The sequence below is a fragment of the Eptesicus fuscus genome, chromosome 17 (genome assembly GCF_027574615.1).
Source record: "Eptesicus fuscus isolate TK198812 chromosome 17, DD_ASM_mEF_20220401, whole genome shotgun sequence".
Taxonomy (NCBI): domain Eukaryota; kingdom Metazoa; phylum Chordata; class Mammalia; order Chiroptera; family Vespertilionidae; genus Eptesicus; species Eptesicus fuscus.
Window position 1 is genome coordinate 25696630 of NC_072489.1, and position 17981 is coordinate 25714610.

Sequence of the window (17981 nt, forward strand, 5' to 3'; positions counted from 1 at the left end):
CAGACAGAGGTCCTGTTAGGTTCACGGTAAACAGCTGCAAGATTTATGGCTTCCCCAGAGGAAAACCCATTCCCTAGGGGGCCTAGGCTATTGCTGGGAGCGCTGTCTGTGTGCGGGGCCTCTCCCTGCAAACATCATGACACAGGAACATGATCACTCACCAGAATGTTCTGTTATCTTGGTGTAAAAGGGGTTGGGTATTTTCTAAAAGGTAATGACAACCATTGGGTTTGTATCCCCTATTTTCTTTGCTTTATTTGTAGATTTGAGTCCCAGAAGCCGATTCTCAATTAAGTCTAGTCTTTATAAATGTAGCCCCCCCAACCCCCAACTATATTACTCACACAAGCTTATTGAGTGATTCTGCATTTTTATTTTGGAGTTAAAGTGGTCAGGGTACATCTGTTTTTAATGGAGAGAGAGGGTGTGTCTCAGGTTGATGTCAAGATCTCTGCCAAGGTTAGCAGAATTGAAAGCATTAATGTAGGGTCCCCAATGTATATGCTTGGATATTGAAGCTTGCTCATTGGTTATTCCACCAGGATGAGAAACTATTGCTGCATGAATGATACTGAAATAGCCCTATTCTCAGTGGGGAGATGGCAAATTAGGTAACTGGTCTGAGAAAAGCGTTTTAAAGTTTGGATTGTGGTACAGTGTTAACATTAATTTTCAAGACTAACCTACCATTTTTTCAAAGTAGTAATACTAAAATAATAATAAATTATAGGCAAATTATAAGAATCCACATTTACCTCACATCATTCAAATGGAACATAAAGATCGTCAAGTCATTTGGATAAACACTATTCCCAAAGCCCAGATGTTTTCTTCCCACATATTGAAACACCCGAGTATTTGGAAATTTCAATTTGGGGCTGGTATTTTCTCTTCTCAACCAGATGTTTGGCACCCTGTGAACACAGCAGTGTATCTGGCTGTGAGGTTAAAAATTCTGTTCGAAGCAAATTCATCATCAGCGGACACTGAAAGACAGAGGCCCATGTGAAAGAAATCTTTAGAAAATCCTGGTATCAGGGTCTCGTTAACGTGAGCTGAGCTCAGAGGCAACACCCTTTCATGAGTTCTTCATTAGTGCTCAGGGAAGTAATTGATTCGACTCTACACTTAGTCTGCGTAAGCTATTCCAAACCCAAGGAAAAGAAAATATTACTCGAATCTGGGGTCTTTTATTAATAAGATTAATTGGCATAACATTTAATAATTGAGAAAGGATACCACAAAGGAAGACAAAGTAGGGGTTCTAATGAGAAACAGATACCCATCCCCAAGGAAATAAACGTGAGCATGGATATAATGTTAATATAAGAAAAGGAAAAAATGTGTAGCTGCCGCACCCTCCTAGGGCCACGTACTGACTTCCAATTCTGTTCCCCCTATTATCTCCAACTCAGAAAAATTCTGCTTTTGGAGCAGAAATTCTCCATGCTTTGCTTTACCTTAAGGGGATGCAGTTTTCCTGGAAGTTTTTATTTTGTGAAAGCTAAATCCCTTTTGCTTTTATCTAGGCAATCATGTATTTTAACAAACACAGGGCTGGCAGCCCCAGCAACAATCAGTCCCTGCATTGCTCCATGAGCGGATGGGGAAGACCAGCTCACTCCCACTGGCCTCTGTATCCTCGTTCATGTTTTATCTTTTCTGGCCTGCCTTTCCTTCCTTTTGTTGCTCTGACTGTGACCAATCGCAGGGTCGTCCCGAGTTCCATTTGTTCCATGAAATCTTTCTGAAGGGTTCTGGTCCCCTTGATCTCCCTTGCCTTCGGTGCTGATTGATGCTGACTCATGATTGAGCCCTTGGTTATAGACTGTATTTTGTTTCTGTCTCTCACCTGACATGTGTTAGCCTTAGTCTCACCAGTTAGCTAGAGAGACAGCTGCTTGAGACCAGATACCATATCTCCCTTGAGGGTCTCTTCATAGGAGCAAGCATGATGCTGGCTATGTGATATTGTAATGTGCTGCATCCCCATGTGTGGGTTTGATCAGCTTGAGTAACCAAGGGAAGTGCCTTCCTCTTGAGAGAAAGAAGGCCCCTGAAGAAATATTTGAAAATATTTTGTAATTATGTCATTATAAGAGATATATTATAAGAGATGGCTGGGGTTTCTATTATAATAAGCTTGTAAGAAAGTTGTCACAACTTAATGACTGTCCACTTATTGTGAATACATTTTAAAAATTCTTAAGGCCAATTATTTCTGACAAAATATTCCTAACATCATTGTTTCAGCAGAGTATCTGACAAATGCTATTTTTTCCTAAGCTCTTGGGACATCCAAACGAACTCAAATTAGCACTTTGAGGATTGTTTTCCCATGTGTTAAAAACCATTCTACATGCATTTAAAAAATATGACTTAAAATAATTCATAATGCCATTTTAAAAATTGGGACAGATCCCATATTGCACTAAGCCAGTGTTTTTCTAGGACTGATTCCACATTTCTAGAGTAAAGTGGATGAAATGTTTTAGGGAGGTACACCAATGGACAGTATAGATTTTAATAAGAATACACTGTAGTATGTAGTAGAAAATATATAGCAGGTATTTCAAACCTTGATTCATTGGTGTTATTGCTTAGGATAAAGTATGTAAACATTGTGAGCTAGGGTAAAGAAAACTAGCAAGTATTTAGGTATTTACTTACTCTTTGTATGTTGATGCATAGATATAGCAAAAAGAATGTTGAATTTAGTAGAAGAGTCAGACTTAAAGGAAACACAGCTTCAAATTAAGACTAGACCTTTTATTAACAGTGAAGAGGAGAGGAGAGGTTTTAGCACTCATCCAACAGGAGAGACACACTCCTAACACAAAGCTGGCCGCATTGCTCTCCATGCATTTCTAATGTGGGTGCTCTTCGTGAATGCACCCCCAGCACTTAATACAAGTTGGTGGCAGCCTGAACTTGCTGATGACCCAGTCATCCACTTGGCAGTATGACTTGAAGAGAGAGTGACTACATTTCCAAGTTCTAAACCTTGGTGTCACCACACTCTGATGTGTCCTCTGAAGGGTATCTCAAACAATCTGCTAATGAGAAACATTTACTAGTATTGTACTGAAGTGGACAAGTTTCTTTTAATTATGAAAGAAAGCAGATCTTATGGCATCTCTATAAGTGTTATTACTTTCACTTGCATCCAATACATTTTCTAGACTGGGAGGAAAAAGTTAGGGAGACACTGGGGACAGCTGAAATTGCCTTTATCTCTTGGTTCAACCTTGAGTTTGTGTCATTCTTGGGGCCATTGTCCATCCTATGTGTCCATCATGCTAAAGTGTCTTATCATGAACTTTAGCTCTTCTTTAGCTATGTCTGGAAATATGACATATTTCTATACTTCAAACCCAAATGTATTTTTAAAAGTTGACTGCAGTTAAACCCCATCTTTATATCTTACCTAATAATAGACAAACATGTAAATTGACCATACCTCCGCTATGCCCACAGCCAATCAGAGTGAGTATGCAAATTAGAAGGCCAAAGATGGCAGCAGCCCAGCTGCTCCAGGCATGGAGTGGCCAGGCGGGGCAGGACGCCTGCTATGAGAGGGAGGGGGCGGGGCGCGAAGGGATCTACAGGAGTGGAGTGCCGCAGTGAAGACAAGACTGCAGACTCTGGCCTGAGTCTGCAGCGAAGACAAAGATGGCAGACTCCAGCTGGAGTCTGCAGCGAAGATGAAGATGGCAGACTCTGGCCTGAGTGAAGGCCTGGGTCCCAGGTGCCAGAGGAAAACTGGTGCTAGAAGCCAAGGGAAGGAAGGCCTATTGCACGAATCTCTTCGTGCAAAGGGCCTCTAGTTTTTAATAAAGGTCATAAAATTTTGGACATTAAACATCCCTTGCTCTTTCTAAGTATCACTTCTAATGGCTAAGAATACAGGTTGCTGGTAAAGAGGAAGTCACACCTGGCAAATGACTTGGCCAGCATCACACAAAGTAGCCGTCCTTTCTAAGCTACAGAATTCAGTGGCCATTTTCGCTGGACATGGAAAATATCCTTTCAGAATAGCTGTGTTGGGAAGTGAGAGCTGCTGCTCTTTCATTCTAATGAGACCACTGGTAGAAATGAGAATCTGTCCTTAGTGAGGATTCTAAATTCTCCATTTCTCCAGCAAGGTACTGTAGCCATATCTCATTCATGGAAGAATCCTTGGTACTTAACACCAAGCCTGGCCTATGAAAGTATATTGCATTGTTACTCATAATGTTTATATTTTTTCATTCATATATTTATGAACTTATTACAATCAATGTTATCAGAGACTAATTATGTATGATTGATGGGTGGTCATGCCACTAATTGAAAGAAGGGGGGAGGGAGAAGGAGAAAGAAGAATTTGAAGGGCAGAGGAAATACAATCTAATCTATTAATTATTTATTAATTAGATTCAAACATGTTTTTATTACTGAAAAAAATGATCTTTAAGCATTAAGCAAAAGTTAAAATCATCATTATTATATAATTGTTTAAAATTGTTTTTTTCACTAACTTTAGTAAATCATAATTGTATTCCATAATTCTGGTATTAAAGGGGAACATTTATTCAATATTTTAGTAACTTCTTAAGAAAAGAAAAACATGGATTTAGGCTGACACAAGAATTCTTATCATGCCCATTCACTATGAGCTCTCCATTAAGCACAATTGGATAATAATGTAGTGTGACCACTGCTGATCCCTATCTCCCTTTGCTTCCACACCAAGACAGCAGCTCTCATGATTACATTTGTGCTCATTTGAAATCAGGAATGCCACAGAATCGCTAAAACTAACAGTTTTAAAGTTTACAGATCATTAATGGGACTTAAATTGATTTAGTGACTCAAATATTGTAATTATCCTCTACTAAACCCCTCAGTGGGATGTTTAAAAATATTATAAAACTAAACTGATTTAGAACTGGAATCCAATATATGTAATCTTTTCCCTCCCTACCTCCCTTCTTCCTTCCTTCCTTTTTAAAAATTCACTTTTTTCTTTCTCTTTCAGCTGACGTAGATTCAGCATTACTTTCACCCACTGACTCCTCTAGCTTCAACATTTGAGGAAATGAAAACAATATTTCTGGCTTCTTAATACAGGGGCTGGGTACGTAATGACAAACATTTCTTCTAATGATAAATATTCTACATTACATGTTTATTAAATTACCTCCATGCTTTAAATCTTAATTTATATGTGCAAAGTTGAAACAATACAAAGGAAAACTAAAGGAACTTAATTCTGAAAACACATTTTAATTTCTGAGGACTCCTAGAAACTGACGAAGGCTGTCTGTGTGAAAGGTTATTTTGTTTACTACTGTATTACCTGAGTGAATTTAATGCATCAGTAAGGTAGGTACCTGCATGGCTTTAAGGCTGTTGTTTTGGGGAGTTCTCATTACATAGTAAGGCATCCTGCAGTGCTCTGTGCTTAGGGAGACCAACCTGTGTCTACAAACCTTTGCAAGGTTTTCTTAGTTCACTGCAGGGGGCTGCAACTAGTAAGCAGACAGAAATGTTTTCAAATGAGAGAGAGAGAAAGTCCATTCTGTTATAATGACAAATCTATAATACTTCTAAGGAACATTGTTAACGATCAACAATGGCTGTAGAGATGATGATTTGGGGGTGTGTGTGTGTTTTCTGTTTGCAAGGTCATTTAATAACTGTGCAGTACTCATTTGCAAATCTAGAAACATTGAGGCGAGAATGTAAAGTAGTGCTTTGCTTCCACTGGTGGGTTCTGGGACAGTCTGGGAATAAAGACCTTCTAACATCGAATGAGGCACTGGCAGGGCTCACAGCTACAGAGATTCTCTAGGGATGGTCAGGAAGTTCCTGCCTACAATCCTCTACCTCATTGGTTTTTCTTTGTGTTTGTTCTTTTTAAAATTTGAAATAGGAGAATGCTCTTTCCCTTCTTGAATCTTATTCAGAACCCCAACACGAAAGTGGGAAAAAGCAGATCAGCTGCTTCTGAAATGATAGTAAGAGCCTTGGAGCTCTGGCCACTGAGGTTCTCTCCTGTCCAAGGCTCCCCCTACAATCAGTTCCTCTGTGGACTCTTCCAGATTATGGGGGCTACTCCAGTCATCCATTCATTTGGGTTAAGACTCTGAAGGCCTGGCTACAATGTGAACATCTGGGAAAGCTTTCAGATTCTGCCATTACTAATCAACCACTCCTACCTTTATTCTCTTTTGTTAGATAGTAACCAGGAAAGCCCAGTGTGACTGGGATAGAGAAATAATGAGCTCTAATTTGGGGAGAGATTGAGGAGAAAAGTAAAACATATTGGGCTGTGTCAGAGCGAACATGAAAAGGCTAACACAGTAAGAGAAATTGAGCAGATAGGAAGTAGTCTCAGTTCACTGATTGTCTGGTAGAAGGAAATACATAGGCCCAAGGGAGGGACTATTATGGAAAGAGAGAAAGTTGGTTATGAAATCAGACTGGTACTTGCCTTTACTTGTAGGCATCACGGAGTTTGCCAATATGGTACAGTATTTGCTTCACTTGGTGAGAGGCCTCATTAATATTGAAAACCTTCTAAAAGCTTATTTCGTCTGGGCAATGACCTGGGGTTTAGTTTAAGACACAAAGTTGTTTTCCAACCTTATGTATCAACTTTTTCTTTAAATGTTTTTTTATGTTCTCCTATCTTTCTCCTCTCCTTTTGGAACTCCAAATACACATCTATTAGACAATTTGATATTGTCCTTCAGTTCTTAAAGTTCTGTTCCTTTCTTTTCCCCAATTTTTCCCTCTCAGCTTTAGATGGAATAATTTCTATTTGCTAATCTTCTCTTTCTCTGTCATTTCCATTCTGATGTTAAGCCAGCCAGTGCAATTTTTATTTTAGTGTTATATTTTCAATTCTAGAATTTCTATTAATTTATTTCTAGAATTTCTATTTTTATGCTGAGAATTTTTATCTTTTTATTCATTGTAAGCATTTTATATCATTGAACATAGTTATAATATATATTTTAAAATCCTTCCTTGATCATATCAATATCTGACTAATCTCAGGTTTGATCTCCATTGAATATCTTTTCTATTGAGAATAGGTAGCATTCTATTTCTCTTTAAAGGAATTTTTACCGTATCCTGGACACTGGGAATGATATGCTGTAGAGACTCTTGGTTCTGTTACATTTCTCCAAAGAATGTGATTCTTGATTCTTTTTCTTTTGGTAGGCAACTAAATGAGCTGAACTCAAACTTCAAAGTATGCTTCTCCTCTAGGGGACTAGCAGCCCAAAATTCAGTTCAGTTATTTTATCATTAGGCTACTAAATTACTCCATGTGAAAAAGTTGTATCTAACCTAGTTATTAATAACAGGAAAGGAGCAAAGGGAAGGCAAAATATTGTAGGCATGTCATTTGGGCATCTTTGCCAGGAAGCTATGACTTCATACTTCCCAGGGGTTCAGCAAAGGAAAGATAGAAGCATGCCCAGTAAAGTTGGGGTGACATTGGGAAGGTATTTATCAGTCACATCTGGGAACAGGTCATTGGCCAGAATGGGCATGGCCACAGCAAGGGTGAGAAATTTGGGATATTTAATCCCCTAAACAAAGAAATTCACTTTCTTGTGCTTTCTTGGTTTCTCTTATGCTCTTGGGACTCTTATTGCTCAGGGCATGCTCTCCTGCATTCACCCACATGGACCACAGCCATGTGGACCCCACACACAGTGGACTAAATGGATTCCAAATAGCCTGAAGCTGAATTGGACCCGGTTACAACATGGAACAGAAACTCTAGACACTGGCTTTGCTTCCAGTACTGAGGAGGCCCCGGCTGTACTTCTTCTATGAATGGACTAGGGAAATGGGATTATGGAAACCCAGGGATGTAATTCCATGCAAATAAAAATCACCCACCCTCCCGTGGAAATCTCAGAAAATTATTTTTCTCAAGATATCTTAAGGACTTCACCCCTAGCACTCAGTGGGGAAAGGGATAGTCAATTTCCCGGATAACTTATGCATGTGTTCAGTTATCAGCCAGAGGTTTGAACAAAGTTTATACAAAGAATTTGGGTCTCTCTCTCTCTCTCTCTCTCTCTCTCTCTCTCTCTCTCTCTCTCTCTCTCTCTCTCTCTCTCTCTGTCATTTCTACTTCCTGGAATTTCCCCTTCACTTTCCTATTAGGATAGTTGCTCTGAACTCTGTCCTCTGGTTCTTGAAGTCAGCTAACCTGCATGGTTTGCATTATACTTTTAGCCAGCTCATACAATCCTGACTGTGGTTTGACCTCAAGCTAAAAAAATGTAAGAAGGGGGAAACTCACTTCATGCTGTTTCCTTCTACTCAGTGTTAGCTTCCTCTGGTATTTTCCTGCTTATTCACTCTCTAGTTAGTGCCCTTAGCAGTTTTTCTCACTAAAGTTTATTTATCCATTCACCTACTGAAAGACATCTTGGTTGTTTCCAAGTTTTGGTAAAATGAACATAGCTGTTACAAATACCAGTGTGCAGGTTTTTGTGTGGACATTAAGTTTTCATTACTTTGAGTAAAATACAAGGCAAGTGATTGCTGGACCATATTGTCAGAGTATATTTAGTTTTGTTAACAACTGCCAAACTGTCTTCTAAAGAGACTGCACCATTCTGGATTCCCACCAACAATGAATGAGAGTTTCTGTTACTCCACATACTTGTCAGCATTTGGTAATTTCAATGTTCTGAATTTTGGCCATTTTAATAGGTGTGTAGTGGTATCCCCTATCTTATGTAAATTGATAGATATCTGGAGTTTGAATTACATTCAATTACACATTTTTAAAAAATAATTTCATCAATGATAGTATGTACTTCCAGGAGATACTCAATGTCTGATTGTTCCTATTTTTATGACATTTACCTTAAGATACAGATCACATTGGAAAAATAGAATTCTTGCCTCTTTCACTTTATATACCAGTTTTCAAATAATAAAATTGGTCAACAGGGTCCAAAGAAATTTTGGTTTTGTATTGTTATTTTTTGCTCTTATTGTTATTGTTATTTTTTATCCCTTTCACTCATTAACTTATTCATTCATTTTGGCATCATTACTCATGGATTTAAACATATTTATTTGATCTATTTTAATCCATTTTTGTTAACAGCTATATTTATTGATACTCAAAATTTCCATCCCAGACCAGGTTGGCTTTTGGTTTAAATTTAGTAGGCTTTTGTAACTTTCCTACTTTTTGGTATGATAATCTTTCCAGTATGTTAATCTTGTATCTCTTTAATACCAAAAAAACTAGCCATTTCTATAATGAATCTAGTTCCTTTTGGTGTAACATGGTATTCAAACCACTATCTGAGTATTAGAGAGGCTCATTGATATAATCATTGTAATGTAGTGAATCCTGTGAAACACAAGAAAGACCCACAGGTTTTTTGAGAATGTTATACTAACAGAGATATTGCAAACATGGACTGAAAGTGGCAGAGAGGACAAAATGAGATAGCTTTTGGACTCTCAGGGTTCTACTGGCAGGAAATAGGCTGATAAAATTACCCAGCTGCTAACGTATGCTACCCTTCATGAATAGGAAAAGTATGATTATTAGGGCAGAGCTGTGAGTTTGGAGAGTGGAGCTGTCAACCACAAAGGATTATTCCCAGGACTTGAAAATTAAAGGAGTTTGCCCAGTTAGATTAAAATAAAAATTGGATCCAATGAATCCCTTTTGCCTTTAATTTTTTTCACTTTTTCAATGGGAATATCTGTAACTGTGGTCTAATGCCTGTATCACTATGGTATTTGGGGGGAAGACAAGTTGTTTCTTGAGTTTCACAGGTTCAGATGGCGAGAAGAATTTTGCTGCAAGATGACTCATACCCAGAGCCTTATCCATGCCTAGTTTAGATGAGGAGATATTTAATTTTTGAACTGATGATACTTATATGAGATTTTGGATTTGAGTTGATACTATAATAGGTTGAGATTTTTGGTGGTCTTGGGATGGGATGCATATGTTTTGATGTGGGAGGAATGTAAATCTTTGGGGGCTGGAAGACAGACTATAATAGGCTGAATAATGGCCCTTTAAAGATAGTCAGATCCTAATACACTGAACCTGCAAATATATAATCTTACATAGTCAAAGAAACTTTGCAGCTAATTAAGTTAGAATCTTGAGATGAAATTGTCCTGGATTATGCCGCTGGGTCCACTGTAATTATAATGGTCTTTATAAGAGGGAGGCAAGATGATCAGAATTAGTAGTGGATGTGATCACAAAAGAGAGAGGTTAGATCAATGCAAAAAAGGAGCCAAAATCTAATTATGCAGGCAGCCTTTAAATGTAGGGAAGGCAAGGAAATAGTTCTTCTCCTAGATCCTCCGGAAAGAACCAGCCCTGCTGACAGCAGCAATACAAATTTAATACATTGTTGATACTGGTCATTGTTTCTAGGACTTTTCATGGCTAGAGCAGGAAAATATATTTATTTTTAGAAAATAAAATACAAGGTGTACATCCAAAATGTATACACACTGTAACAGTTGATGGCTCAATTTTGAAAATGAAATGTATTTTAATAAACACTGCCTTTATAATTACTCAAAGTGTATACATTTTTGGAACACCCTTCACATTGTGTTTTTACTACTACTTCCAAGTCAAATTCAGAACTACTGAGAATTTTTTTTTAATATGTTTTTTAGAGTGATAGGAAGGGAGAGGGAGAGAGAGATAGAAACATTGATGAGAGAGAAACATCTATTGGCTGACTCCCACATGCCTCCTACTGGGGATCAAGCCCACAACCATGTGCCCTGACCAGGAATTGAACTGGTGACCTCTTGGTGCATGGGTCAACACCCAACCACTGAGCCACACCAACTGGGCAAAACTACTGATTATTTACTTAACCTCATTAAATTTATGTCAGTATTATTTTATCCTATTTTGAAAACCTCAGTTATCAGTAACAAAAAATATATATAAAAATACTCATTTACTCCATCACGGATTACAAATACATCAGTTTTAGAAAGTTAGTGCCGTTACTATAAAAACTATGATTATCAAAAAATGATTTATTCTTAGGTTATTTCCCACTGAGAGTATAAAATGAAATTACTGCATCTTAAAATCTTTTAGAATAGATCTTCTCTGCATGATGATGCCACCAACTGGAAATGGAGTTAGTTTCATTTGTTCCATTTTTAGACTATGAATGATTTCTTTTTGATTGAATTTTATTTTATAATACATAAAATATTTCTATGGTTCCAACATTAATCTACAAATCAAAGAAGTTTGGCTCCCATTCCTTTTTCCCCCCCACTGTTCTCTTTCTCTTTTATAAGTACATCATTTTTTAATCACTGGACAAATGTTATTGATTTATTTTTAAAAATAGTTCAGAGAACACTTGTTCTTCACTATGTACTAGTAATATAAATAAAAATGTATGATGATGGACATTTTAAAGCATACTAAAAGCAAACAGAAAAATTTGCCAAGTGCCCAGGACTCACTATCAACCTTACAATTGTCAGCTAATGGCTCCTATTTTTGTATGTCTGCCTCTCACTCATTTTTCCTCTTCTTGCATTATTTTGAAGAAAAATCCCAAATATTAAGTCACTTTATCCATAAATAGTTTAGTATCTCTAAAAGATAAGGAATCTCAAAAACATGATTATATAAAGAGTTTAAACTTGTAGGTTAATCATTTATTTTTTATAGTACTCATTTTTTCTCATTTTTGTATTAGATTCTAAATAAGGTCCACTTAGCAAATTTTCTTTCTTAAAATTTTTTTGAATTTACAGGTTCCTTTCTTCTTTCTTTCATTCTTCCTTCATTCCTTTCTTCCTTCTACCTTTCTTCTACTTTTTTCTCCTATTGTTGATAAAGCTACAGTGGTTCTTGTGTAAGTTTTCTCATAGTTGGCATTTTATAGATTATATCCCTGTAATGCCATTTAACATATTTCTTTTGGATGATGCATATCCTATAAATTAATATTTGGATATAGGGGCTTGATGAGCCTTCTTCAAAGGTGGTATTTTATTCTTCAATCAAGAGGTACATATTACATAGTTCTCTCTCTGCCTCTGATAATCGGTTCCTTCATCCAGGAAATTTCTGATGTTCTCTCATTACTTTCTTCATTTTTAGCTGTAATTTTTCCATAAAGTGAATCAAACTTTTCATCTACTATTTGGTTACACAGTGATATTATTCATATAGAAAAGCAGGATAAATATCTGATTTTTTTTCTTTTTATTTAGAAGTTTTCAAATCCAATGAAGTGGTTCCCTGGTGTCAGGGTTCTCCAGAGAAACAGAACCAATGGAGTGCATATGTGTGTGCATAAGAGATCTATTTTAAGGAATTGGCTCATGTGAGTATGGAGGCTGTGTCTCAAGCTCTGCACATAGTAAGCTAGAGAGCCAGGAGAGCCAGTGGTGCAGTTCCAGACTGAGTCTGAAGGCATGCGAACCAGGAGACCTGGTGGTGAAAGTTCAGGTCCAAGGGCAGAAGACTGATGTCCCAGGTCAACAGTCAGGAAGGTGAAGTTCATTCTTATTCATGGTGCGGTCAGCTATTTGTTCTATATAGACCTTCAACTGATTGGATGAGGGCCACCCACATTAAGAAAGACAATATGCTTTATTCAGTCCACCAATTCAAATGTTAACCTTATCCAAAAACACTCTCCCAGGCACAGCCAGAATAACATTTGACCCAATATCAGGGGACCTCATGGCCTGTTCAAGTTGACACATAAAATTAACCAGAGCATTTGGCCTCCTCAAAGAGCAATCATCTCCTTTTTCTTTTCCATTCTTTTTTTTTTTTCTCAGTTCATGAACCCATGGGTTGAAATATAGTTGATGTGCTTCTATGGATTTAACCATTTGTATAGATGCAAGAGGTGGACCTTTCTAAATTAAATTCAAAATACTGCTGCAGTTAACTGGTTAAATTAATTTCATTATTGATGCTCAAATTGTTCCATTCTTGGACTCTTTAATTTAGTTCCTAAAACATTTTAATACAAGTATAGTAGTTTTTTATGGTTTTCTTCCTTTAGTTGTGATATTCACGCTTACCATGTACATTTCTTGCCCTAAACTTGAATCATCATTTTTCTGAAAAACTTTGCTTCTTTGTAGAGTAAAATGCTATTTCAAGGCCATAATCTGGATGCTAGTGGTGCACGTTACTTACTCCCGAGTTGATGATGATGATGATGATGATGATTTGAGTTGATTATTATTTAAAATTTTTTCCATATATGAAGCTGGAAATATGTATTCCTATTGTTCTTATTCAGAACCACAGAATATGCTTTTGTTTTTTTGTTTTTTACTAAACTGTTTTACATTACATTTGATTGTTCCCTTTCCCACTATGAGAATCACAGTTGCCAACAACACTGGGCCTGATGGAATATTGGCTACTTGTTTAATTTCTTATTACATACACAACAGTAGCAGAAGAATACCTATACTGCCACCAACAATATGATTATTAAAACAGCGTAAGGGTTTTTTGCAGTTCTTTTATCCTTATGATTTATTCAGTAGTTATATGTAGTAAATTACTGTTATAAAGTCACTTGAAGCGGTATCTCTATGTGAGGTAATGCCCGGAGCCAGATATACATATACACTTATTTCATTCTATTTTTAAAAATACTTAATAGAAGTCTGACATGATGAACTACCATATTATGTAGCAATTCCACGTATATATCAAAAGGAAAAGAAATTCCTATTCCAAAGAGATACCTGCACCCCCATGTTCACCGCAACATTATCTACAATAGCCAAGACATGGAAACAACCTAAGTTTCCATCAATAGATGAATGGATAAAGAAGATGTGGTATGCATATGCAGTGTAATATTGTTCAATTATAAAAAAGGAAATCCTGCCATTTGTGATAACATGGATGGACCTCCAGGCATTATGCTAAGCAAAATAAGGCAGACAGAGAAAAACAAATACTGTATGATCATAGTTATATGTGGAATTTTATAATATCAAACTCATAGAAACAGAGTACAAATTGGTGGTTATCAGAGGCAGGGTAGTGGGTGGGGGAATTGGGTAAAAATGGTCAAAAGTTATGAACTTGTAGTTATAAGATAAATATGTTCTGGAAATGTAATATACAATATGTTTACTATAGTTAATTATATAGTATGGAATATTTGAAACATACTAAGAAAGGAGATCTTATAAGTTTTCATCATTAGAAAAAACTTTGTAAGTATATAAGGTGATGGATGTTAGCTAAATTTATTGTGGTAATTATTTTCCAATATATACATATATGAAATCATTACATTGCACATCTTTGTACAATGTTATATATTAATTATATCGTAATAAAACTGAAAAATATTAGATTTTATTTTAGCACATTTTTAGATATACAGAATAATTTAGCAGATAGTACAGAGTTCCATATATCACATCCCTTCCTCCCCCAGCTTCCTATGTTAAGATCTTGAATTACTGTGGTGCATTACAATTAAACCAATATTTATACAGTATATTATTATTAACTATGGTCCATCATTTACATTAAGGTTCACTCTTTGTGTTGTACAGTTTTACGGGTTTTGACAAATGCATAATAACATGTATTCACCATTAAAATTTCATACAGAATAGCTTTATGACCTTAAAAATCTCCTGTGCTCTACATTTTATCCCCTCCCTCTCTCTCCCAAACGCTGGCAAACACTGATTTTTTACTATCTCTATAGTTTTACTTTTTCTAAAATGCCATATTGTTGGAATCATATAGTTTAGAACCTTTTGCAGACTGGCTTCTTTGACTTAGCAATACACATTTAGGTTCCTCCACATCTTTTCCGGACTTGATAGCTCATTTCTTCTTTATTACTAAATAACATTCTATTGGCTATATTATCACAGTTTGTTTATCCAATTCACCTACTGATGAAAATATTGCTTGCTCTCAGTTTTTGGCAATTGTGAATAAAGCTACCATAAACATTTGTGTGCAGAATTGTGGGTTGATATAAGTTTTAAACTTATTTGTGTAAATACGTAACAGGGCAATTTCTGGATTGTATGGTAAAACTTTAGTTAATTTATGTGAAAGGTGTAAGCATTATATTCAGATTCATCTTTTTGCATATGAATATCCAATTATTCTAGCACCATTTGTTGAAAAGAGTATCCTTTCTCATTGAATGACATTTGCTTCTTTGTCAAAGATCACTTGACTATATTTTTGTGGGCCTAGCTTTTATCTTAAATCCTCCATCCTGTTCCCTCCATTCATCAGAGTTAACTACTTTAAAAATTGCATATCCACCCACTTTCTTAAATAAGAAATAGCATAATATAACAGTCTTAGTTCAGGCTGTTATAACAAGATACCATAGACTGGGGGGCTTAAGCAACAGAAATGTTTCCCCTCCCAGTTCTTGAGGCTAGATGTCCAAATCAGGGTTATCAGTCTATTTGGTTCCACTTATAGCCTCACATGGTAGAGACAAATAGGGGAAGCAGCTCTCTCCCCTATGTTCTTAAAAGGGCACTAATTCCACCATTAAGACTTCACCCTTATGACTTAATTACATCCCAAAGGCCCCATCTTCAAATGTTGGGGGTTAGAGTTTCAACATCTGAATTTTGGGGGGACACAAGCATTTAGTCCATAGTACAAACTTTTGCCAAATTGCATTGGTTAGTAACTCCAGTACACAGTTTAATAGCAGGGTAACTAGTGGCTTCACTTTCCTTTTTCTGACTTTTGTAGGACAGCCTCTAATGTTTCCCTATTAAGTAAGATACCTGCATTTGGATAGATATATAGGTAGGTAGATAAAATCATGTTAAGAACATCTCCATCAATTCCTATTTTATTGAGTGTTTTAAAAATAAATAGATATTGAATTTGTCAAGTGTCTTTCCTGTGACTATGGACATAATATTATTTTTCTCCTCTACTTGATTATAATAACAAATCCTATGAATGGTTTCCCAATATTGAAACACATACATATTCTTTGAATTAGCCCTACTTAGTCATAATAATGATGCTTTAGTGTTGGCTTTTGTTTCCTAAAACATATATCATTTTTTTTTTTTAAATATATATTTTATTGGTTTTTTACAGAGAGGAAGAAAGCGGGATAGAGAGTTAGAAACATCGATGAGAGAGAAACATCGATCAGCTGCCTCCTGCACACCCCCTACCGGGGATGTGCCGGCAACCAAGGTACATGCCCTTGACCGGAATTGAACCTGGGACCCTTGAGTCCGCAGGCCGATGCTCTATCCACTGAGCCAAACCGGTCTCGGCGTATATATATATCATTTTTATAAAAATTCTGTAGCATTATTTATAAGTGAGGTGTGTGTGTGTGTGTGTGTGTGTGTGTGTGTGTGTGTGTGTGTTTTATGGTGCAAACTTTATCAGGTTTTGGTATCATGTTCTAATTTTTTCATAAAAGTAGAGTTGGTAGAATTCTGTGAAATCTTCTGGGCCTAGTGCTTTTGGCGAGGGGGTCTCTTAAACTACTATTTTTATTTTTTCTATTAAAAATGATCTATTTTGACTCTTCATTTCCATTGGAATTATTTTTTGTAAGTTGTAGTATTCTAAAATACCATTCATTTTATATTGATTTCTTGAACATCTATATATTCCCTCCAAAAGATATTCTCTCATGCATTGTTTCCTCTTGTTAATTTTTCTAGAATTTTAGTTCCAGTCTGTTTTAGTTATATTTTATTTATGTTATTCTTATGTTTTTAGATGACAACACATTATTAAAAAAGTGGTCTGATTACATTTATTTCCTAATATCTTCATTTGTCCTCCTGGATCTAGCTCTATTCTTGTTTGAGTACTTTCCCTAAAGAGGAGTTTCACTTTGTCAAACTTTGTGAGGTCTGATAAAACCAAGGATATTTCTTCAGTCAGATTTAAATGACATATTGGACATGTAAAATTTTGCAATCATTTTTTTTCTTTCTACAGCTTAGAAATAATACTATGTTGTCTTCTTGCTTTGTTTTTTTCAGTGTAATTCTTTCTTTTTACTACATCTGCTCTTGGAAATGTTTAGAATATTCTTTTATAGTTATTACATTTTACTACAATATGGCCAGGTATAAGACTTTATCTATTATTTTGTGCTCTATGAAAACTACTTTCAATTTTTCATCTTTCTTTAAATTGAGCACATTTATTTTCCTTATTTTAATCAAATATTTCTTCACCTACATTTAAAAATATTCATCTCATATTTTTATTAGCCTTATGTTTTTGTTTATTCTTCTAATCTCCACAGGTCTTATTTTCTTTATAAGTCTCATCATTTTCTTCTGCTGCCTTTTGGGAAGGTTTCTCAATGTGATATTTCCACTCACTAATTTGTTTTACAAACTGGTGTTCCTTAGTCACCTATTATACTTTTCACATTTCAGCTTGCTCTTTTTTTCTTTCTTTTTGGTACTACTTTAACACTACTGATATCCTCCATTCTCTGTTTGAAAATATTCATTATGTTTATTTAGATGATATGTTCCAACAGTTTTTCATCATACAGTTATTTTTGTTCTGTTTATTATTTTTATTTTATAGCTTGCATCTCTCAGCTGTCTGTGAAGTAATGCTTCCTTAGGGATATCAGCCATGCAGGGGCTTTTAAACTTTTTGATCTTATTCTACAGTAAGAAATACATTTTACCTCATGACCCATTTGAAATATATTTATAAAATGAGAATCGTAAATATACTTTATGCATATTACAAAATAATATTTATTTTATGATGAGCAATGCATTCTGGTATTTCATGCTCAATTTGATTTTATAAAAAGAAAAACCTAGTAAATGCCCAACCATCATGGCTCAGTGGTTGAGTGTCAACCTATGAACCAGGAGGTCACAGTTCGATTCCGGGTCAGGGCACATGCCCAGGTTGCGAGTTTAATCCCCAGTAGGGA